General features: G+C 39.2%; 1 pseudogene; it reads left to right on the top strand.

Moving 5' to 3' along the window:
• Nucleotides 1-17,570: 17,570 nt before the first annotated feature.
• Nucleotides 17,571-17,691, top strand: LOC115284502 (annotated as a pseudogene).
• Nucleotides 17,692-26,058: the final 8,367 nt, after the last annotated feature.

A 26,058-nucleotide genomic window follows, 5' to 3' on the forward strand; every position in this document is an offset into this window, starting at 1 on the left:
AGACAGAGTTGGCCCTTCCCTCCTGGAGCTCACAGTCCAGCAAGAGAGGCAGCCAGGGAAAGAAGTGATGACAAGCCAATGACAGGAGAAATACCAAGTTCTATGGGAGTATTTAGCAGAGGCTCTTAGCCCAGACTTCAGGAAGAGACATAAAGTGAGAGGTAAGAGGGACCAATAGGCATGTGATAGGAGGACTGTTTCAGGTGTGAAGGCCCAAGTACATGGAGTATTTGGAATACTGCAAATAGTTCAGGATGGCAGCAACTTTGACTTAGATGTTAAACTAGAAGAACTTAACAACCCACATTAAAAAGAAGGGAACCAATAAGGGGTTTAAAAGAATTTTGTTTACATTTATTTATTTTTGAGAGACAGAGCATGAGCAGGGGAGGGCCAGAGAGACAGTGAGACACAGAATCTGAAGCAGGCTTCAGTCTCTGAGCTGTCAGCCCAGAGCCCAACGCGGGGCTCGAACCCACGAACCGTGAGATCATGACCTGAGCCGAAGTTAGACGTTCAACCAACCGACTGTGACACCCAGGAGCCCCAAAAAGGGAACCAATGAAGAGTTTTAAGCAAAAGAATGGTATGGTTTGATCTATATCCTTAGAGGTCACTCTGACTATTGTGTGGGGGAAGAAATGAGGAGGTTGAAAGGAGAGTATGAATTTCAGGTTTCTTTTTTTTCTTTTAGTGTTTGTTTATTATTATTTTGTTTTTGAGAGAGAGATACAGAGTGAGAGTGGGGGACAGGTAGAGAGGAGGGAGACATAGAATCCGGAGCAGCTTCCAGGCTCTGAGCTGTCAGCACAGAGACTGACATGGGGCTCAAACCCACAGAACACAGGATCATGACCTGAGTCGAAGTTGGACGCTCAACTGACTGAGCCACCCAGGCACCCCAGAATTTCAGATTTCAAAATGATGTAATAAATAGAAAGATAGTGGTTTTATTTAGTGAGTTGAGACAGTGAGAGGAAGGGACGGTTTGGCAGGGGAAGGTGAATCATTTTGGGATAGATCGTTTAAAGTGTCTATGAACCATCAAGGTACAGATGAGTAGTAGGCAGTTATATATAAATATATGGATCTGAAGCTCAGGGGAAAGGTTTGGCTAGATATAAAAGGTTAGAAATCGTGAATATATAGATAATAATTGAAGTCATAGTGATTTCAACCAGGAAGAATAAGAAAAAAAGAAGGGACTGGAATAGAATCCAGAGGAACACAAGCATTTAAAGGTTGGTCAGAAATGGCATAGCTGTCAGTGGAGATTGAGAAGTATGAAGGAAGATAAGCAAGAGAGTGGTGTTGGGGAGGAAAAGTTTTTCTATACCTTTCAAAATGCCTAAGAATTAAATTGACAGACAAATTAACAGGAGAAAATAAATTTAATTATGAACATATAAAGGCTCCATAGGAATTTGAGGACTACAGGCAGTCGGACAATTGAGGCTTATATGCCATTCAGAGCTAAGGAGAAATGGGGTAGGAGTCTGGGATTTCAAAGGGAAGAAGACAATTCACAGGTAGATGAAAAAGAGTAAATGTTTGGTAAACAAATGTTTGCTGACCCATACAAAAACAGAGAAAAATTTTAACAACAGACTTTGCTATGATCCTCCCTGGCTGCCACACCTAGTTCAAGTTATACTGTAGTTATCTATGGGAATAGCTCCCTTTCTGGAGCAGGTCCTCTATCTAAATTGTTTTAGGCAGTTAGCAGAAAAGCAAAAAAAAAAAAAAAATACCAACCACCTTCTTGAGCCTTCTGTTTCTTAAAAATAATCAGCCCAAAATAATCCACATGCCAAAGAGACAATTTTGGGGTGGAAAATTTTGCTCCCCTACAGAGCAGTATAATGAATTCCAAGAGGCTGGCATGTTTGAAGAAGAGGGAACGATCAACAGTATCAAAATTCTGATTCCTTTCCACTGGATTTGGCAGCATAGTAGTCATTGGTGACTTTGGCAATAGCAGTTTCAGTGATGAGGTAGGAGCAGAAACTAGGTAAGTTTTAGTTGCATAGAGACCGGGAAGGGAGAAAGTGAAAGTGTGGACACTTGTTGAAGAGATTTGGCTGTGGAGGCGATCAGAGAAACGACATAGTGACTGGTGGTTTAGGACAGGGAGAACACGACAAGACAGGGGGTAGAAGAACACTGGATGTAAATGCTGCAGGTGTGCAGAAGTTTCAGCCGGTCGTCTGATCCCTGGTCTATCCTGTTCTGTTTCTTTCCATCGCATTTATCACCTGTGAACATACCGTATAATTTAGTTATTTATGATGCTTCTCGTTTATTATTTGCCTTCCCCCTGCCAGAATATAAGCTCTCCTAGAGCAGGGAGTTGTATGTGTTCAGCTCAGGGATACATCCCAAGTGCCTAGGACAGTGTCTGGCACCTATTAGGTGCTCAGGAAATAAAATACCTATTCCATGATTGAATTGGAAACAAGATATTTTTCTGGTTTTCTTCACTTTTTCTATGGTTATGGGTGCTTCCTAGGCAAATGAAGTTTTAGACAAAAAAAAGCCAAGCTAAATTGTACAACAAATGATGACTAGAGTTTAGTAAACAAGTGGTTGTTTTTAAAGCTATTCCCCAAGAATCTGATACTGCTGCTCTAAATTTTAAGAGCTACGTTCAGGGAAAACTGAATGAAAAAGACCAACCAGAGAAGTTCTCTGGGTAGAAATAAGAAGTAATAAAACAACTCATAAGGAAACAAATACTTTAGAATATAAGATTGCAATTTTAGTAAAAGCAGCGGCAATCTGAATATAAACTTAGTCTGATGCAGCACTTAGAAAGTAATAGGAACATCTGCAACTATTCTCTAATAGATTAGAAACTGGGTTGCAGGGAGCACCGACAGAGATTACCATTAAGTGGTAATGTGAGGGGAAAGAATGTGAGCTTAGAGTGCAGTCAAACAAGTACATATGCAGAATAAATGCTGGGCCAGAGGTGAAAACTTGGAACAATCGAGGGTTGTTATTATTAAAGATTAAAAGTCAAAAGGATCCTCAACAAGAGTAGGAAGGAAATAAGGTTCAGAGTGCTCTCTCCAAAACCAGTGCCTAATACACTGCTAAATCATGGATGACCAAGTCCTGCAAGAGATAGATTGCTAGATCATAAGCGTGTCACTAGCACGCAGACTTTAATAGTCACAGAGTCATTTCCCTCAAGCCATTACCATATCTGTTCCAAATGAAAAGACACTAGCCACAGAAGTACCTCTGATGCAGAGCCTAAACTTAAACGGATTAGGGTGACTGCTTTAAAACCAGAGGTTTTCAACCAAGAATGACCATATGATGAAAAGCAAAGCTCTTTCTCCTTAGCCCACAGCCAGCCAGACATTGGTGGAGAATCTGGATAGATGTAAAGTTCAGTAGTTTGGAAAACTAGGAAAAGATCTCTCAGGTATCAGCATTATGGACAATGGAAGTGCTCCATAAAATGTCTTCTCTAAAGTATAAGAAGACGTGGTTTATTCATTATAGCATTCTGTAAATATTTCTTGTCTATTTATGGTCTAAATGGTGCACAACTTTCCCTTAAGGGGACTAGGAAAACTGATAATACTCATTATGGGATTGCCAGGCTGAATTTAAAGCCTCAGACCAATCTGTAATATGTGGGTTAACTGCTGCCTCCCTCAGATCTCGGCCAGAAGCCTTCCTAAAAAAAATGTAGCTGTATGTGGGCTATAACTAGAGGGTAGAAAGAACAGAGGGAGGTGAAACTTACTTGGACAATATTTAGGACTTAATGGAAAATTATTTAGGAATAGCAAGACTAGCTATATAATGTGTGGGGCCTAGTACAAAATGAAAATACAGGGCTTCATGTTTACAATTCTTAAGAATTTCAAGATGGTGGGATGCCTGGCTGGCCTCATCTATGATATTTTTTAATTTTTCAAATGTTTATTTATGAGAGAGGGAGGGAGAGAGTGGGAGTGGGGAAGGGGCAGAGAGAGAAGGAGACAGAGGATCTGAAGCAGCCTCTGGACTGACAGGGTTCAGAGAGCCCAATGTGGGGCTCAAACCCACAAACCATGAACTCATGATCTGAGCCAAAATCAAGAGCTGGACTCTTAACCAACTGAGCCACCCAGGCACCCCAGAAGAGCACTGACTCTTGACCTCAGCGTCATGAATTCAAGCCCCACATTGGGTGTAGAGATTAATAAACAATGATAATAAAGAATTTTAAAATGGTAACAGCAGAACATTAAACCAAGCACAGGGCCTTTTAAAGAGCTGGGCCTGCGTATGACTGCGCAGACTGTATGCCCATGAAACCAGCCTTGAGGAATAGTTGTCATATATGGCAAATTCACTTACATATATGATTCCTTCCCCCACCTTCACCCCTACCAATTCCCAAAAAGTGATAGAGAAATTAATGGAACTCAGTGTCAAACTTAGCAACTAAGAATCTATCAAAAGCCTTATGGCAAGGTCAGTGCATGAAGGGCAGTATGGGCACTGGCCAGGACCTGCAAGTGGCAGAAAGGTTAGGGTGGGGTTTGCACTCTTTAGTTTCCCCTCATTGTCCCTAGAGTCAGATCCCATTTTTTAAAGATGAATATTACTGAAATTTGAAGAACACGTAATCCCAATCTTACACAAATTGTTCCAGAAAAAGCTGCCCATCACTGTTATGAAGCTAGTATGCTGTAGATATCACAGTCAGAAGAAGATAGTGCAAGAATATTAGAGAACACAAGAGACAAATTTAACTTAAGCATATAGATACAAAAATCCTGTGTGTGTGTGTGTGTGTGTGTGTGTGTGTGTGTGTGTGTAAGCTAACAGTGTATTTGTTCCAGGAGTACAAGGATGTTTTAATGCTGAAATATGTAAGAATATAATTACATTCATGAACTAAAGGAGAAAAATTACATGATTTTCTGAAAAGGCACAGGAGAAAGCAATTGATAAATATCAACACCCATTTATGATTTAAAGAAATTTTACAAAACTAGAAATAGAAGGAAACTCCCTTCGACTTTTAAAAGTAAATGACGAGTATTAATGAAGACAACTTAGATGTGTTCCCTTTAAGGTCAGGAACAGGGCACTGAAACGTGGTATCACAGTTACTATTTTCTTTTGTTTTTGTTTTGTTTAAACTCTACCCGCAACATGAGGCTCAGACTCATGACCCCAAGATGAAGAGCCACACCACAAGCTCCATGAACTGAACCACCACCCCCCACCCCGCCAGCTATTTAGCATAACACTAGAGTACTAGAGGAACTAATCAAAGAAATCATTTAATAGAAACAAGTATCTTTTAGGGGCGCCTGGGTGGCTCAGTCGGTAAAGTGATTTGGCTCTGCATTTCAGCTCAGGTCATTATTTCATGGTCATGAGATCAAGCCACCTGTGTCAGGCTTCATGCTGAGTGTGGAGCCTGCTTGGGATTCTTCCCTGCCCTGCTGTCTCTCTCTCTTTCAAAATAAACATTAAAATATTTTTAAAATAAAAAAAGAAACAAGTATCTTTTCTTTTCAGCTTTATATATAGTTTATTGCCAAGTTGGTTTCCATATAACACCCAGTGCTCTTCCCCACAAGTGCCCTCCTCCATGCCCATCACCTCCCTTACCCTTCCCCCTAACAAGTCTCTTTTGTTAGACCTATGAGTGCAAACATATGGTATCTGTCCTTCTCCGTCTGACTTATTTCACTTAGAATGACACCTTCAAAGTCCATCCACTTTGCTACAAATGGCCAGATTTCATTCTTTCTCATTGCGATGTAATACTCCATTGTGTATATATACCACATCTTCTTGATCCACTCATCAGGTGATGGACATTTAGGCTTTTCCCATGTTTTGGCTATTGTGGACAGTGCTGCTATCAACATTGGGGTACATGTGCCCATGTGCGTCAGCACTTCTGTATCCCTTGGGTAGATACCCAGCAATGCTATTGCTGGGTAATAAGGGAGTTCTATGGATAGTTTTTTGATGAACTTCCACACTGTTTTCCAGAGCGGCTGCACCAGTTTACATTGCCACCAACAGTGTAGGAGGGTGCCTGTCTCTCCACACCCTTGCCAGCATCTATAGTCTCTTGATTTGTTCATTTTAGCCACTCTGACTGGTGTGAGGTGGTATCTCAGTGTGGTTTTGATTTGTATTTCCTTGATGATGAGTGATGTTCAGCATCATTTCATGTGCCTGTAGGCCACCTGGATGTCCTCTTTGGAGAAGTGTCTGTTCATGTCTTCTGCCCATTTCTTCACTGGGTTATTTGTTTTGTGGGTGTGAAGTTTGGTGAGTTCCTTGTATATTTTCAATATTAGCCCTTTATCTGATATGTCATTTGCAACTATCTTTTCCCATTCTGTCCCTTGTCTATTAGTTTTCTTGATTGTTTCCATTGCAGTGCAGAAGCTTTTTATCTTAATGAGGTCCCAACAGTTCATTTTTGCTCTTGATTCCCTTGCCTTTGAGAATGTGTCGAGTAGGAAATTGCTGTGTTTGAGGTCAAGGAGGTTGTTTCCTACTTTCTCCTCGAGGGTTTTGATGGTTTCCTGTCTCACATTCAGGTCATTTGCATGTAGTATCATCATTTACATGGAAAATGCAAGAGAATTAGAAAACAGTTGAGACTAATAAAACAATTAAGAGTGTTATTATATCCAGCACCTAGAGTCCAGAAAAAGACCATTGGTATCAGCTTCCCTCTACTTATTGCTGTGAGCAAGGATAACCACTGTTCTGGGTGTCCCGAACTGTGGGGTTATCTTGCATGCAGGACTTTCCATGCTAAACTCAAGACAGTCACCCTAGCTCTGGCTCTGATTTCTTTTTTTCCCCTTAGAAGCCCTGGAAATTTACTTTGCTTTCAAGCTAGTGTATGTGTTAAAATTTGTTTGGGTATTATATTTTACCCAACATTCCTAGATATTTTTTAGCATAAGGTATGGGCCTATATCAGCTCAATCTGCTCTTTTGTCAGACTGCTCCTTATCAAACCTTTAAGAATAATGAAATGTGTCATGGCATGGGAAAATGTTCATGTGCAGAATGAAAAAGATTACATAACTCTAGGTATAGTTGAGTACCGTTTATAATGGCAAAAATATGTCATGTATTCATATCTTTGAGAATTTTGAGATAGGTAATAGAATTTCTACAGACAGAATTGACTTCAGTGTCTTTTGAAATTAGATTATTGTGGGTGGGGGAGAAAAATCGAGGTTGAGCTGTTTGGAAAAGGGGAAGGATGGTAAGGTAGGAACAGCAAACTGGTAAAGATTGGGAGAAGTAGCACAGAGAGAATGTTCCATTGTGGTGAGAGAGTTTGTTTTAAATGTTTATGACCCATAGCTCCTTTTCTTTTCACATTGTATGACTCTTCTCTCACATTTGAGAAAGTGATCAAATGTTATTCCTCAGAGCCTTGGATCTAGATTGCATTGTCTTATTGAGCATGCAACTAGGTCATTGGAGCAGGCATTTTAAACAATCACTTACTAAGGGCATTTTGTAAAATCCATGCTTCAACTAAGATAAGTTAACTAAACTATATTTAAATGTTAAATATTCCTAGAATGTCTCTAATGAATGTTGGGTTTTTTTTTTATGGTAACAAAGCAAACAAATAGCTGTGAACCCAGAGTCAAAACAGCTTTGATGAGTTGTCAGGGATTTCTTGGTCATAAAATGATAGAGATGTGTTCTTGGAATTTTTAAGTCTATGTGTGTCACAATAAGGAAATCCTATCTGAGGCAGTTTATTCTTTTAAGAGTTAAACACAGGTTACATAGAGAGGAGCGGGTGCATATAACTATAAGGAGAAGCACTAGGGAGATCTTTGAGGTGATGGAATAGTTCTGATGGATTGCAGTGGTGGTAACAATGAACCAACACATGTGATAAAATGATGGAATTATGCATACACATTGTACCAATGTTAATTTCTCAGTTTTGATATGTACTGTAGCCATGTGAGATGTACCCAGTGGGGAAAACTAGGTGATGAATATGTGGGAATTCTCTGTTCTTGCAACTTCTTATGAATGTATAATTATTTCAAAATAAAAGTTTAAAAAATTAGGTCATATAGACTAGGATCACCCAGGAAAAGGACTCCCAAATATTCTGCCTACTTTGTCTTAGTTGAGCCCCGTGGTTGGGAGAAGGGGTTTGGCTGACACATCTGTGTGCCTTGCTGATTAATGTGTTAGACAATGAAAAGGTAAATATAGAGTGAAAAGTCTTGTTCATCTTCACTTTTATGTAGGCCAGAGTGTCTTATTACAGTTAGAGAAATAACATTCCAAAACACTCTTCTACACCTGGTTTATTTAGATGGTTTATTCAGTGACCAGTTGATTCACTGGAGGGTGAACAAATCACCTAATGAGCTGAATGATTGATCAGTCACAATGTTAAGCCCTTTACTCTGTATAGACAGACATGGGATGCATATTCATGATAAAATAGCTTACGAAACAGCATTTAGACAATTTGACTTACAGTTTTTTAAAGTAGAGGGTAATAGTTGGACTAATTAAAAATGACTAGTTCATTGGAAAATGTACTTTCGATGTCTAAGCTAAGTTTAAATGTAATAAGAACATTTAGAATTAGAAAAAGACCAGAAACTGTCTAATCCAGTCACCTCATTTTATTTATTTATTTATTTCAAGAGAAAGAATGTGTGAGCAGGGGAGGGGTGGAGACAGAGGGGGAGAGAGGGAGAATCCCAAGTAGACTCCAGTCTCAGTATGGATCCTGATGCAAGGCTCAATCCTATGACTACAAGATCACAACCTGAGCTGACATCAAGGGTTGGATGCTTAACCAATTGAGCCACCCAAGCACCCCCAATCACCTCATTTTATATTTAGAAGAAGTTTATATCTGAGCAAAAACTAAGATTTAGACATCCATTTTCATAGGTTCATTACATCAGGCATGGAACCTGGTTAGGTGTGTGTCTGGCCACTAGGGGCAGAATCTTAGCGATGGGTGGGTGATTAGAGTGCCTATTCCTCTGGCCCCGCAGACTAGGCCAGAGTCCTATGGAGAGAAGAGCATTCTTTTCATTTCCCCTTGTGTTAAGGGTAAAACAGAGAAAAAATAATAGGCATAATAAATAAGTAAAATATGTGGTATGTTAGAATGTCATAAATACTATAGAAAAAAGGAAAAAAGTAGAGCAGAAGAAGATGGGTTCAGGGTGGCACTGAGGGCAGGCACAGATAGATTATGCTACTGAAGAGTCAGGATAGAATTTCTTAAGCAGGGACAATTTGAGGAAAGATTTGAAGGACTTAACTGACCTGGTATCTAATGGAAGTGCATTCCAGCAGAGGGACAGCTACAGCAAAGGCCACAAGGCAGGAATATGCCTGGCATGTTACTGGAACAGCAAAGAGAACCTGTGTAGTTCATTCAGAGAGCAAGGGGAGGGATACGACGTGAAGAGGTGAGAGTGGTGGTCAGGGCCAGAATATATATATGGGGTATTGCTGGCCATGGGGAGGACTTGGGCTTTCCCTGTATGAGATGGAAGCTGGTGTGAGGCTTGGAGCAGAGGACCGATGGGACCCGGTTTGTGTTTTAATAGGATCACTTAGGCTGTTGTGTTAAGAACTGACTGTAGAATCCAAGGCGGGAAGCAAGGACGCCAGTGATGAGCCTGTTGGAGCAATTCAGGTAGCTCACACCAGAGTGGAAGCAGGTGAGAAGTGGCGTTGAGAAGGTCTGATTTGGGGAATATTTTGAAGCAAATAGTAATAGGATTTCCTGACAGATTGGATGTGAGGTACAAGAGAAAGAGAGTAATCCAGGAAGAACTGGAAGGATGGAGTTGCTATCAGTACTGATCTGGGGAAGGCTGCAGGAGGAGCAGGTGTGAGGGCGATGATCATGAATTAGCCATGTTGAATTCGAGGTGATTATTAGATATTAAGTGGAGATTTGACTAGGTCGTTGGATTTAGCAGCTGGGAATTCAGGGCTGCAAGATAAAAATTTTTGGAACTGTCAGCCTATAGATGATATTTAAAGCCACAGGATAGAATGAATAAGATAGAGAAAAGAACCAAGGACTAATTCTTGGTATGTCTCAAAATTGACATAGGGAAAAAGGATAATCAGCAGACAGTGTCAAGTGAGGTAAGAGGGAAACCCAAAGTGAATGGTGTTCTGGAAGTCAAGGGAAGGAAAAGAGGAAGATGTGATTCGTGGCCAAATGCTGCCGATAGGTTAGTAAGACGGAAGCTTAAACTTGAAGGCTTATCAATACCAAGGTCATTGTAGACCTTGATGAGGGCAGTGTGGTTGAGTGGATGGAGTGAAAGCCTACTTCAAATGGGTTTAAGAAAGACTAAGTAGAGGAATTAGAGATAGTGGATATAGGCAACTCTTTTGAGAGGTTTTGTTTCACAGAAGAACAAAGAAATCAAGCAGTAGTTGGTAGGTGGTGGGGATTGAGATAAAGAGAAGTGTGGTTTTCTTAATGTATTTTGTAATTGGAAGAAAAGAGATCATTTCCCCATTTAAGGTTTATTGACAAATGCACAATTAATGCAGATTGTGTTGAATTAAGACATGGTGTGTCAGATGAAAAAAGAGGGTAATAAAGCAGCAGTTTTGAAAGTGAGGTTTTGAACAGCAAGATCAGTATCACTTGAGAGATATGTTAGAAATGCCAATCTCGGCATGCCTCCTGCCAAGACCTACAGAATCAGAAATCTGTGCTTTAACAAGCCCTTCAAGGTGATTCTGCTGCACCGTAAACTTGAGAGCCACTGGTGAAAGCACTATTATCAGGTGAATATACTTCAAAATTATTAACAGAGACTATCTCCATTTCTTCATTAAGAGCAGAAGGTATATTTTTTGCTTCCCCCTTCCCATCTCTATGTTGTTCAAGTGTCCTTGCCCTAAAAGAAGTCTTTGTCTCTCGTGGGAGAAATAAGAGCATATTTGTATGCTGAAAGGAATGATCCAGAGTAAAACATTGATGATATAGGAGAGAGGTGGTAAAATTTTCAGGGTCATGTGCTTCAACAAATGAGAGTGGAGGGACCTGATGCATAAGTGGCGTTACGCAGGAGCAAGGAAGACCCATGTGTAGTAAAAGGCAAGAAGGTAGCGAAACAACAAAGACAGTGGCAGTGAGAGTCTGTGGAACCTCTTACTGCCCCAGTTTTCTCAGTTAGGTGGGAAGCAACATCATTAGTTGAGAGTGAGGATGGAGGAGTTTTGGCAAGCTTGGCGCCACATTCTGCGAGCAGCACTCTAAAAACAGTCACTTTTGAACATCGCTAGTGGGTGTATGGAATCATCAAATGGTGCCTGTATAGAAAGGTTTAGCAAGATTTTTATCCTTTGACACAGCAATCTCACTTCTAGGAATTTAGCCTGAGTATATCCCTCCACAAATGTGAAACAACATATGTACAAGGTTATTTACTGCAGCATTATTTGTAGTAGCAATATATTGGATATAACCTCACTGACCGTTCACAGGGGACCTGCCATCCATCTTTAGAAAGAGTAGGGAAGTCTTTACAGGCTTACATACAGTGATTTCCTTAGCTATATTATTAAGTGAAAAATGCAAGGTACAAGAGAGTTTATATAATATGCTACCTTTTGTGTAAGAAAGAAAAGAGAATGAAAATATATACTTATTTTTACACAAAGACACAGAATAAACCAGATGCTAAGAAAAATGATTACATAGAAGGGGTAGGTAGAAATAAGGTAAAGGGAACGTGGATGGGGGTAAGACTTCTCTGAGTATCTCCTAGCATAGTGTTCTTAAATAACCTTACTAAGATATAATTCACTACATAAAGTTCACCCTTGTAAGTGTACAATTCTCATGGTTTTTATACACCCACAAAGTTTTTCATCAATAACCACCATCTAACCCAGAATATTTTCATCAATCCCAGAAGAAACCCCATACCTATTAGGACTTGCCCCCTTGACTTACCTTCACCAGCCCCTGGCAATCACTAATATACTTTCTGTCTCTATAAATTGCCTATTCTGGATCTTCTTATAAATGCAGTCTGTGTCTGACTTTTTTCACTGAGTATAATGTATTCAAGGTTCATCCAGGTTGTAGCATGTGTCAGTACTTCATGCCTTTTAATAGCTCAATGATATTCCGCTGAATGGATATACCACATTTTCTTTCTTCATTCATTAGTTTCATGGACATTTGAGTTGCTTGCAATTTGAGTTGCTTACAATTTGGGGTTGTTATGAACAGTGAGATTATGAACTTTCACGTACAACTTTTTGTGTGTGTCATAATTCTTGAGTATATATCTAGTATACACCTGGAATTGCTGGGTCATATGGTACTACTGTGTTTAAAATGTTGAAGAACTGCCAAACTCGCAGTGTATAAGGGTTACAGTTTCTCCAAATCGTCACCAACAATTGTCATTTTCTGTCTTTTTGACTGTAGCCATTCTAACTGTGTGTGAAGTGATATCACACTGTGGGTTTGGTTTGCATTTCCCTGTTCCCTAATGGTTGTTGTGGTTAAGCATCTTCTTAGGTGTTTATTGGTCAGATCTATATCCTCTTTGGAGAAAAGCCTATTCTGATCCTTTGCCCAGTTTTTAATTGAGTTATTCATCTTCTTTTCACTGTTGACTTATAAGGCCTCTTTATATATTCTGGATAAAAGTCAGGTACATGATTTACAAGTGTTTTCTCATCTTAAGGGGAGGTTCCATAAGGTTGTCTTTTCACTATCTTGCTAGTATCCTTTGAGGCACAAAATTTTTTTCATTTCGATGATGTCTAATTTGTTGATTTTTCTTTGGTTGCTTGTACTTTTGGTGTCATATTTAAGAATACATTACCTAAGCCAATGTCAAGAAATTTACTTGTAAGTTTTCTTGTAAGGTTTTTATACTTATACCCCTTACATTTAGGAAATGATCCATTTTGAGATGATTGTTCTCCATCGTATGAAGCAGGGGTTCAAATTCCAATTTGACTATCTTTTCACTCTTGTTGAAAATCAATTGGCCATAAATGCATTTATTTCTAGACTCTTAATCCTATTCCATTAATCTTTATTTCTATCCTTATGTCTGTATCACACTGTCTTTTTAAAAAATATCAACATGTATGGAGCTGGAAGGCATTATGCTAAGTGAAATAAGTCATAGAAAGACAGATATCATACATTTTCACACTTGTGGGGAACCTAAGAAACTTAACAGAAGACCATGGGGGAAGGAAAGGGGAAAAATAGTTACAAACAGAGAGGGAGGGAGGCAAACCATAAGAGACTCTTAGGTACAGAGAACACACTGAGGGTTGATGCAGGGGTGGGGGAGAGGGGGAAATGGGTGATGGGCATGGAGGAGGGCACTTGTTCAGATGAGCACTGGGTGTTCTATGTAAGGGACACATCATGGGTATCTACCCCCCAAAACCAAGAGCACACTGTACACACTGTATATTAGCCAATTTGACAATAAATTATATTTAAAAAATAAAAGTAAATTTAATAAATTAAAAAAAATTATAAAATAAAAATAAAAATATTCATTTATTTATTTTTGAGAGACAGAGAAAGGTAGCATGTGCGCATGAACATATGAGGGGAAAAGAGGGAGAGAGAATCCCAAGCAAGGTCTGCACTCTCACTGCAGTTTCAAACTCATGGAACCGTGAGATCATGAACAGAGCTGAACTGACTAAGCCACCAAGGCACCCCTGTACCACACTGTTTTGATTACTCTTGATTTATAGTGAGTTTTGGTCAGAAAGTGTGAGTCTTCCAACTTTTTTCTTCTTTTTCAGATTGTTTTGACTTTTCCAGACCCCTTGTATTTCCATTTGAGCTATAGTGTCTGCTTATTAATTTTTGCAAAAATGGCAGTTGGGATTTAGGTAAGGATTTCATTGACTCTGAAGATCATTTTGGGAAGTACTGCCATATTAATATATTAAATCTTCCAATCCACATCTTAGGATGTCTTCTCATTTATTTAGGTCTTTAATACCATTCAGAGCTATTTTCATTCCAGCTTTTAGTCAACAAGTCCTGTACCTCCTTGGTTAATTTTATTCCTAAGGATTTGATTTGATTTTAATTTTTTTTAAAGTTTTACATTAAAAATTTTTTTTCTAACATTTTACTTATTCATGAGAGAGAGATAGAGAGCATGAGCAGGCAAGGGTCAGAGGGAGAGGGGGACACAGAATCTGAAGCAGTCTCCAGGCTGCGAGCTAGCTGTCAGCACAGAGCCCAACGCAGGGCTCAAACCCATGAACCGTGAGAGCATGACCTGAGCCGAAGCTGGACACTTAATCAATGGAGCCACCCAGGCACCCCAGGATTTTATGTTTTGATGCTATTGTAAATAAAATTGTTTTCTTAATTTCATTTTCTGATTTGTTATTTCTAATGAATAAAAATATTATTGATGTTTGTATGTTGATCTCGTATCCTAAAACCTTGCTGACTCATTTATTACTTCTAATAGTTATTTTTAGCAGATTACTTAGGACTTTATATATAAAAGATAACATCTTCTATGTACAGACAGGGATAGAAAATATAGTTTACTTCTTCCTTTCTGATATGACTGTTTTTTTGTTTGTTTGTTTAATTGCCCCTTCTTGAACCTCCAGTATAACATTGAATAGAGGTGGTAAGAATGGACAACCTTGTCTTGTTCCTGATCTTTAGAAGAAACATCCAGTATTTCATCATTGAGTACAATGTGCAGTTTTTGTAGATGTCTTTTATCAGGTTGAGAAAGATTCCACTTATTCCTAGTTTATTCCTAGTTTGTTGTTGATGGGGTGTTAAATTTTGTCAAATGCTTTTTCTGTCTCTATCAAGATTATCATGTGGTTTTTCACTTTATTTTATTGATATGGCATATTGCATTGATTGATCTTCATATGTTGAACCAACATTGCATTCTTGAGGTAAGTCCCATTTAATGATGGTGTATAATCCTTTTTATCTATTGCTGGATTTGGTACTTTGATGAGGCTTTTTATGCCTATGTTCATAATGGATATTGGCCTATAATCTTCTTTATTGTGATGTCTATGTCTTTTTTTAAATTATGAAAAAATTCAGATTTAGCCAGCTGGATTCAGTTTAGATGATCCAGTTTTGTTGGCAACAACCAAAGCATCATAGTCAAGAGCCAGTCAAATATATGCCTTCTTGTGTCCAATGGTCCTGATCAAGGTGTTGACCTTGGCCACATCTAAGTCATAGAGCTTCACAGGCTGTTTGATCTGGTGCTTGTTGTTCTTGACATCCACAATGAACATTAAGTGTGTTGTTGTCTTCCATTTACTTCATGACTGACTCAGTAGTCAGGAGGAACTTGATGATGGCATAGTGGTCAAGCTGATCTCTCCTGGGGGTGTTCTTTCAAAGATATTTGTTTGCCTTCAGAGATACAGTGTCTTGGGTCATTAGAAGGTAATGGATATTTTTGTGTGTGTGACTGTAGGCACCTTTTAGCACCACTTGCTTGGCCGTCTAAACCTTTGCTTTGCCTTCAGCTTTGGGAGAGGCTCCCTTCTCCACCTTCGGTATCCTCTTCATGAAAGAGCTATGTCTGGTTTTGATATCAGAATAACAAAGACTTCATAGAATGAATTGAGAAGAGTTCCCTCTTCTTTTGTCTGAGAGCTATTGTGAAACTCAATGAAGCTATCTAGACCTGGGCTTTTGTTTGGGGATAGTTTTTATTTATTTTTATTTTTGTAATGTATTTTTTAAAATGTTTTTTATGTATTTATGAGAGACAGAGAGAGACAGCATGAGGAGGGGAGGGTCAGAGAGAGAGAGAGAGAGAGAGAGAGAATCCAAAGCAGGCTCCAGGCTCTGAGCTAGCTGTCAGCACAGAGGCCAATGCAGGGCTTGAACCCATGAACCGTGAGATCATGACCTGAGCCAAAGCTGGAAGCTGGACGCTTTGTCAACTGAGCCACCCAGGCGCCCCTGGGGATAGTTTTTAAATTACAAATTGAACTTCTGCTTTTTAAACGTCTATTTGGATTTGTATTTCTTCTTGAGTTTCAGTAATTTGTACCTTTCTAGGAATTTATCCCTTTCATCTAAGTTATCAGTATATAATTGTTTATACTATTCTTTTTATTTCTGTATCCTTTTTTAATTTATATAAGGCTGATAGTAATGTTCTTTCTTTCATTTCTGATTTTAATAATTTGGGTCTTCTCTCTTTTTTGAGTGGTCAAAATTTGTCAGTTCTGTTGACCTGTTCAAAGAATCAACCTTTAGTGTCATTGATCTCTGTTTTTCAACTTTCTATTTTATTCATTTCTGCTCTAATCTGTATTGTTTCCTCCCTTCTGCTTGCTTTAAGTTTAGTTTGTTCTTTCTCTTCTTGTTTCTTAAGTTGGAAGATTAAGTTATTGGTTTGAGATCTTTCTTCTGTTCATATAGGTCTTCACAGCTCTAAATTTTCATCTGAACACTGTTTTAGCTGTACTTTTTAAGTCTGCTATGTTGTGTTTATATTTTCATTCATCTCAAAGTGTTTTACAATTTTCTTTGTGGTTTCTTCTTTGACATTATGGTTATGAAGGAGCATGTTGTTTAAGTTGTACTCTTTTAATATAATTTTGACTTTTGAACCATGTAAATATCTGACATATCCAAAAGGTAGAGTCAAAAGAGATTTAAGAAAAGCAAATATTAAGTTGAATGCATACAAAAACAAATGATCCTAACTGTATCACATTGGTAACTTAATCACAAATGACAGAATTCATGTAGATTGTGACTCTGACCAATCTCAGTTGGATATTTCCTAAGGGTATAAAAATCAGGTGATTATAATTGTGGTTTGTTCTCATACTTTTTATTTTTTTAATAACTTTTTATGTTTATTTTTGAGAGAGAGCAAGTGGGAGAGGAGCAGAGAGAGAGGGAGACTGAGGATCCAAAGCAGTCTCCATGCTGAGAGTAGAGAGCATGATGTGGGGTCAAATTCACAAACCATAAGATCATGACCTGAGCTGAAGTCAGATGCTTAACCAACTGAGCCACCCAGGCGCTCCTCCTATAGTTTTACTTTTGTTTAATGTATTTATCTGTGCTGTCCCCAGTACCATACTGTCTTATTATAGCTGTACAGTGGGTCCTGATACCTGGTTGTGTAAGTTCTAGCTATATTCTTTAAGGCTGCTTTGGACTTTTGCATTTACATATAAATTTCAATATCAGCTCGTCAGTTTTCATAATCAACCTTCTGCAGTTATTTAAAAAAAATTTTAGTTTATTTATTTATTTTGTGTGTGAGAGAGAGAGAGAGAACAAGTGTGAGCAGAGGACAGGGAGAGGCCGAGAGAGAGAGAGAGAAATCCTAAGCAGGTTCTGCACTGTCAGCACAGAGCCCAGTGTGGGGCTCGAGTCCACAAACTGTGAGATCATGACCTGACCCAAAACCAAGAGGTAGCCGCCGAACCATCTGAGCCACCCAGGCACCCCAAGCCGGCTGCAAATTTTATTGGGATTTCATTGACTCTATAAATCAAGGAGGAATTGGCATATTAACAGTGTTTCCCATGAGGGCCCAGTGTGCAATGGTTGCAAACAGTAGCCTCCTTGTAGTGTATGCAGCCTGTTGATTGTTTGGGTTTTCCTCAGAGACCTTGGAGACAGCCCTTCCAGTGGATGTTGGTGTCTGACCTCACACTACCTCCAATTCAGGCTCCAGACAGGTATGAGGTGTGCCTTTGGAAAGCCCCAGGGCACAGTGGCTAGGGACCACACTGGCCAAGTCATCATGTCCATCTGCACCAAGCAGCAGAACAAGAAGCATGTGATTGAGGCCCTACACAGGGCCAAGTTCAAGTTCCCTGACTGCAAGATGATCCACAGTTCCAAGAAATGGGGCTTTACTGAGTTTAATGTAGATGAATTTAAAGACATGGTGGCTGGAAAGTGTCTCATCCAAGATGGCTTTGGGGTCAAATACATCCCTAATTGTGGTCCAACTTTGGACACATGGTGGGCTCTGCACTCATGAGAACCTTGGCACTGCCCCTCTCCCTATTCATGCCCACCAATAAATCCTACTTTCTGTCAAAAACAAGTGTTAACAGTATTGAGACTCTAACCTATGAACATAGTATATTTTTACATTTACATAGGTTTTCTTTAATTTCTCTCAACAATATTTTCTATTTTTCAGTGTAAAGATCTTACAGATCTTTTGTTTAATTTATTCTTAGGTATTTGATGGATTTTAGGTGGTATTATAAATTTAAATTTTTTTACTTATCCTGACCTATATAAATTAAATTGATTTTTACTTTGTAATTTTATATCAACGTTGTTAAATACACTTATTAATTCACATTGCTTGTGGATTCTTTTCAATTTCCTATGTACACAATTGTGTGTCGTGTAAATGATAGTTTTTTATTTCTTCTTTTCTACTCCTTATGCCTTTTATATGTTTTCCTTGCTTGATTAAACTGTCTGGACCTCCAGGACAGTGTTAAATAGAAGTATTGCTAGCATATATCCCTGTCTTACTCTTGGTCTCAGGGAAAATTTAAAAAGTAACAATATAAATAAAAAGATCAATGATTTTTTTGGTAATTACTACTTACTCAGACTAAGAAAGTTGCCTTTTCTTCCAAGTTTGCTGTTGTTTTTAAAGTCAAATGGGAGTAAAATTTTATTAAATGCCTTTTCTGCATCTATTGAAATGATCACATAATTTTCTAGATTTTTCCTGTTAATATGCTAAATTATACGGATTGATTTTCCCCAAACTCCACATGGTACAGATGTATTATCATTGCTAAATATCACTGGATTAGATTTACACATACATGTTATTGTTTACAATTTTCATTTCTTTCTTCAACCACTTTATTAAGTTATAATTGACATGTTGAAAGCTGGACATATGTAATGGATAAGCCTTGATGAACATAGCTGCGAAAGCATCGCCACCATCAAGCCCAAAGACATAACCGTCACCTTCCAAATCGCCTTCCTGCCCCCTTTATTATTATGGTTCTGTGATTTTCTTGTCTTATAATTTCCCCCAAGTTTTGGTTTATGCTGGCTTCATAAAATATGTTGGCAAATATCCCTTTTTTTCTGATCTCTGGAAGTGTTTGTGTAAAATCAAAGTTATTTCTTCTTTAAGTGTTTGAAAGAACTTACCAGTGAAGCCCTTTAGGTGTGAGGTTTAACTTTGTTCGGAGGTTTTGGGGGGGTGGAATTTTAATAGCAAGTTTCATTTCTTACACACACAGGAATCTTTCTTCTTGTGTCACTTTTATTGAATTGTGTTTCTCAAGGAATTTGCTTCTGCTAGCACTGCTTCTGACCCATTCTCTCACTTTTCTTTTTCTGAGTCTCCCAAGTACACTTCCTACCATATCTCATATGTCTCTCATATGTCTCATTTCCATCTTTTCTGCTCTTCATTCTTCTTTCTAGATATTACCTATTGACCTGTCTTTTAATGCACTAATCCTATTTTCAACTTGGCCCAAGCTGCTGTTAAATCCATCTGTTGAGGTCTTAGTTTTAGTTATTTTATTTTCTGTTGCAGACTTTCCATTTGTCTTATTATAGTTTCCAGTTCTCTGGTGAAAATATCTCTCTTGCCATGTAGTTTCTTGAACCTATTCAGTACAGTTATTTCACTGGGTCCAATGACTCCAGTATCACCTATGTTTCTGTTTCTATCCTCTCTCTGTTGCTCTTGGTCTCGTTTTATTTCTAGGACAGTAAATTTTGATTGCCCAAAATTATGTGTGAAAAACCATAGAGGCTCCAGATCAAGTGATCCTCCCCCAGAGAGGTTCAGATCGGCTTCTTTCAACTAGAGACTTTGCAGACTAATTCAAGGCTAGTTTGCTGTTTTTATATGTCCGGGTTTGCCTCTGGTTCCCCCCCACTTCTAGGGTGTAGCCCTATAGGAGTTCCAAATAAGAACCAGTGTCCTTACTACAGCTCTTTCTTCTGGATAGGTCATAACCTCCTCTTTTTCTCTCACCAGCACTGTCAGCTTGCCGACGCTTTCTGCCTGACTTCTTAGCCTCATTCTCTCTGCACAACTTAAACTGTAAATGCCTCTAGAAGAAAACCAGTTCCAAGTATTAGAGGCTATTCTGTGTCCTTCCTATCTCTACAGGACCTTGATCCCTCAAAAGTCAGCTGCCTTGGCAACTCCAAACTTTATTGTTAACCTTCTGAGTCCCATGAGTTAACCCAAAGCTGATCTGCTGGCTTCTTTGTTTTTCAGGCTCTATGCCAAAAAGATCCTGAAGGAAAAGTAATGTGCAGAAAGTAAGGTTTATGTTAATGAGCTTCTCCTCTTTCTAGATCTGGTCTCTCGAGTCTTGGCTGCCTCAGTAGTCCCTTGATTCCTTTACAAAAGATATTTTTAAAACCCAACTTTTCTACTTTTTCTTTTTGGAATATTGGTCTACTAGAAGGCTACTCTATCACAGGAGTCTTCTGATTAAAATGCGTGTCTGTGTATTCATGCATTTCCCTTTATCTCTAGACATTGATCAAAAGGATTTAGGAACAAAAACTCTCCAGTAGCAGTGAACACACTTACCATCCAGATCTTGGTTTCTATACATCATCTCCCACTAAGATGAATCAGATCCTTGAAGAAATAGCTAATTTCAAGGAAAGTACAAGATGAGCCTGAGTATCCCGCTGGACCAGAAATTAAGAAAAAGATCAGAGGGGCACTTTGGTGGTCTCAGTTGATTAAGCATCCACTTCTTGATTTTGACTCAGGTCATGATCTCGCAGTTTGTGAGTTCAAGCCCTGCATTGGGCTCTGTGTGGACAGTGCAGAGCCTTCTTGGGGTTCTCTCTCTCCCCTCCTCTCTCTCTCTGTTTATCCCTCGCTTGTGCTCTTTCTCTCTCTCAAAAAATGTTTTAAAAAGAAAAAGAAAAAGATTAGAAAATGATGGGAACATGTCTAAAAGACACGGAAGCCAAACTGAAGGGACACCAACTGGCTAAGCCTGGAATAATTCAAACATCAAAAATAATGATGGCTGGCTCAGTTGGAAGAGCATGCAATGCTTGATCTTGGAGTCTGGGTTCGAGCCTCATGTTGAGTTGTAGAGCTTGCTAAAATAAATAAATAAACTTAAAAAAATAATGATGGTCATAGCTTATAATGCATTGAGTTATGAAAATTCATGAATCCACAGTGATATTTAAAAGTAGAAAATAAAAGAGGAAAGCTCTATTCTTGTTTTTATTTTTACAGAAGAATGCCAGCTATTAAATGTAAAAGAAATGGTTTAATTAGAAAATTGCTGTTGTCCAATTTTGGCTCACTTCGTGATTTCACGGTTTGTGGGTTTGAGTCCCGCCTCAGACTCTGTGTTGACAGCTCAGAGCCTGGAGCCTGCTTCAGATTCTGTGTCTCCCTCTCTCTCTGCCCTTCCCCTGCTTGTGCTCTGTCTGTCAAAAATAAATAAATGTTTAAAAAAATTAAATATATATATTAAAAAAGAAAATTTCTGTTTTATAACCCTCAAAATAATTGGTTGAGGTAAGGGTCATCAATTGATGCAAACATACTGGGTAAAATGTTCTTGGGATGTCTCAAATGATCACTGCACAGATTCCTTTTAAGAAAGAAGAGAAGGTGCTCTTACAATGGGAAAGTCCAGTGGTCACCACCTTCACTAAGTGGTCATGCCTGGCAGTGCTAATAGCGGTTTGACCCTGAGTGCCTTCAGTATGACCCAGAGGGAGGTGCACAATGTCATTTACATGACGTTCTTGCTGGAGATGTTTTGCCTGAGTCTCATCATGAGGAAACAGACAAGTGTGTCATGTAGGGAATGATGAAGGAAACCTGACCTGGATTCTGCAAAGGGTTTGATGTCACAAAGTAGAGAAGGAGTCGGGGCATCGTTCTGGATTGTAGGACACTAAAGAGATGCAAACCAAATGCTCTGAGCAACTCTTGAGTGTACCCTGGATTGGAAAGACAGAAGCCACAGAAGGCATTTTGGGGACAATAGAAGACAATTTAGTAAAGGCTAGATGCTGAATATTGAATTTATGGTAACTCTTTTGGAGTGTGCAAATGTAGTTAAATAGAGGGATCTTATTCTTGGGAAATGGATACGGAAATATTTCATGGCAAAATGTCATGATGAAAGTAGACTACTTTTCTGTGACTTGAAAAAAAGGAAATGTGGGTGTGTAGCCAGATGGATTGGGTGCAGCAAGATGTTAACAGTTGGTGAACATAGGTGAGGGGTATCTGGGGTTGAAAATGAGGGGAAAAAACCTTGCAGCTTTTAACTTTTTTCAACAAAAATCCACAAGATGGCAGTAGAGGAACACTAAATGTGTTTCTGTGTGGCCTTCTATAATAAGGTGACCTTATCTGACTTGAAAAGCAGGAAGTGAAATCCAACAAAGAATTGTTTTTGCTTTGTGAACACATTTATGTGAAAAGTTGTACAAAAAGTATGAACACAAAATGCTATTTGGCTGTATCATTCTATGAATTGTTTTTATTCAAATACCATTTTGTTAAATTTGGTCCATAAAACTCCTAAACTGTATCTGAAATGCTGTGTGTATGGGCATTTTTTCTGGTGGAAATATCCACAACTTTCCCCATGTCTCAGAGTAGTCAGCTATCACCCCCCAACAGAGAAGGTTGAGGAGCTCAAAAAAGTGGCACGAGGTCAACCTCAGCGTCATTAGAGTTGGTGGTAGTTTAAGGCATTTTTCCTTTAATAAGTTCTCTGAAAGTGTTGGAGTTTAATGCAGTGCCCTGGCGATGAGTATTTGTTAAATGGATTGACATAGGAATGAACGGTTATAGTTGGATGGCAGTCAAAAGACCGAGGTGTGACTATGACACTACATGTCCCTCTTCCCTACCCTTTGCCCCAAACCCACACACCAAGATCAAATGTATTTAGCAAAATGTTTGTGGTCACATAAACCAATTCCATACCAAACAGAATCTGTTGTTTGCATCTGTTTATTATTTTACTTCCTAAAGTAAAATAGTTTATTGGTCAATGGAGATGGTAGCCATATAAAACTTTCTCTTTGCAAACATTTATCAAAGGAGTTCATTTTTAATTTTTTATGTTTATTTACACACATACAAACACACACACACACACACACACACACACACAAGAGGGGGAGGGGCAGAGAGACAGAGAGAGAGAGAGAGAGAGAGAGAGAGAGAGAGAGAGAGAGAATCCCAAGCAGGATCCACACTGTCAGTGCAGAGTGCAATGCAGGCCTCAAACTCAGGAACCATGAGATGATGACCTGAGCCGAAATCAAGAGTCAGATGCCTAACTGACTGGGCCACCCGGGTGCCCCCAGGAGTTCAGTTTTTCATGACAACATACGCCAAGCTTCATTGTGACCACAGAAAGCTTCTACTGTCTTGTGAGTGTCACCTGTGCCTCTTGGTTTCCTTCAAAACGCTCCGGGTTTGGATCAGGACTTAGCTGCCACAGATTGCAAAATGCGCAGCTTGCAGTGCGAGAGCCACGCCACGTAACACTCTTCTCCTTTTGATTAACCGAAGAGCAGGCTTTGTTTTCAGTGGAATTGAAAACAACCTGGCAGATAGCTGTCTTCAAAACTGTGCATTGACTTGATTGTAAAAGAAAATCCCTGCTCAGCGTCTTGATCTGGCTATATGGGTGGTATGGATTTTTTTTTAAAGGTTCATGTATTACAATCAAGTAAGGGAAAATAAATGCCCATTTAAGATGCGCTGGCAGTGTGCAGCTGTTTAAAGTATAATTTACAGAATTCTGATCATTTTTTTGCTCTCTCAACTTCATTAGTGTTAGAGGGTTCCTTATTGAGGATTATGAACTACCAGGAGTTAGCAATGGGACTGCAAGTGAGCTTTGAACTTCTTTCCCTCTGCATTTTCAAGTATTTTTTTATGAGAACGGAGTCTAAATAACTAATGATATAAGGCGGTGTATGTTGGCACAATCCTCTAAGACCTGCAGGTGCCGAATATAATTGTTGCTCAGTATAATCCTGCCATTCATCTTGAACAGACCCACACCAAAGAATGCCAATTAACTAACTTATAAATTATATCCCTTCTACATTCAAAGATGTTTACAATATCAAAAGACCTGAAAGGGAACAATAAAAATAAATGTATACATTTAAAAAGACAAATTGTTTAGAAGGCACGGGGTAACTGTATGAGGAATGTGGAGGGACTTCTCCAAAGCAGAGAGCACAGTTTAGCTCTGAGCTTTCTGGCTCCCAAGCCAAAAAGGCAAGCAGGTTGGCTCTGTTGTTTGTATCGATGCTTGTATTTATACTAAAGGAAAAATATTACAAGAAATTTATTGTGTGGTACCTAGTGTAAAGCAACATTGAGTGACATACTACACAGTGTTATTTATTATACATTTACAAAAGACACAGAAACCTTGGACTGAATATTTTCTCCATTTACCCTCTCTAGAAACGCAGACAAAATATCCAGTTACAACTCAATCACTGAGTTTCTTTGGGGAAACTGAGGAAATACAATGCAGGAGCATATTTTCCTGACGATCTGAACAAATTGTTTTCGAATCTGGCTGCACATCAGAATCAATGGGGAAGCTCCTACCAATTTGGATCGTATGGTCCCCCACGCATGTCCAGAGATTCTCAGTCTGAAGGTCTGGGGTTGTGCCCAAGGGTCTGTAGTCATTGAAGCTCAGTGCATCTGCTCATGCATAGTGCGTTCTCCTCTAGCATATATTTTATTTGAAGGTAAAAATGATTTAAAAAATGTTTTCCTATTAAAACAAACAGATGAATTATGAGTCATCATTCCAACTTTGCATTCATTTCTGAAATCAAACATGAGCCTTAGACCTTTAATGCTTGCGACGGCTCATTTGGGGCTATGTTCCCAGACCCTGAGGAGATGGAGTTCGTGCCTCACTACTGTTGAAGTATTTTGCTGCAACTGTTTTTAAAGCAGGAAGGTGGCCTTTGTCTCACTTCCACCTTCCAAATCTCGTGCGCGTGCATCTCACTGGCTGTATGGAATTTGCATCCAGAATCCTAGTAGTAAGAGAGCCTGGGAAATTAATTTTTTCATTTTTCCGTCCCCGTGGTCTCTACAGAGCCACGTGTGCGGAAGAAGGCAGGAGTGGCAAGTGCCCAGTGACGCCGTCAAGTACAACCATGAGTCGAAAGCGCTAAGCATAGATGGAAGCGGCTAGGGGAGGCCCCGAGACTCACAACAATGGAGATATTGCCGTCCATCTCTGTGTAAAGCCGAGTGACATAGTCTTTCTGGCTAAAATGGAAATGTTTGCTTTTATGGAAGACATTCTATAGATGACTCTGTCCCCCAAATGGCATTTGTTACAGGCAGTGACATCTGAGCCAAATATCTTCAACTGAGAATTTACAAATCACATTGCTTCACAAATAATAAGTTGCTTGTGAAAACCTTTTTCTTGTGGGCATCTGGGTGGCTCAGTTGGTTAAGTGTCTCTTGATTTTCCTCAGGTCATGATCTCACGGTTCATGGGTTCAAGCCCCATATCGGGCTCTGCACTGATAGTGTGGAGCCTGCTTGGGATTCTCTCTCTCTCTTTCTCTCTCTCTCTCTCTCTCTCTCTCTCTCTCTCTCTCTCTCTCTCTCTCAAAATAAATAAGTAAACTTAAAAAAAGAAAAACATTTTCCTTAAGTATGTTTGTGATTGAATCTGAGTTATATGTGAATTGCTATCTCGTTACTTTGCTTGGCGTGCGTGTGGATGAGCGTGTGCGTGCTTCCTGGAAGGCTTTACTGAGCTGGGAGATGGGCTGGCAATTTCCCTCTGATTGTCCGCACATGGGTTATTCAAGGCTGCCTTCAGCCTGGGTGTGTTTGTGTTGGTGTGGTTTCAGAAGGGACACTTCTCTGAGAGGATGTCTGTAACAACAAATATTTACTGAGCACTTGTTCTCTGCCTAACGTGGTGCAAAATGCTTGCCGTATATTATTTCTCTAACCCTTA

The sequence above is a fragment of the Suricata suricatta genome, chromosome X (genome assembly GCF_006229205.1).
Source record: "Suricata suricatta isolate VVHF042 chromosome X, meerkat_22Aug2017_6uvM2_HiC, whole genome shotgun sequence".
NCBI lineage: Eukaryota > Metazoa > Chordata > Mammalia > Carnivora > Herpestidae > Suricata > Suricata suricatta.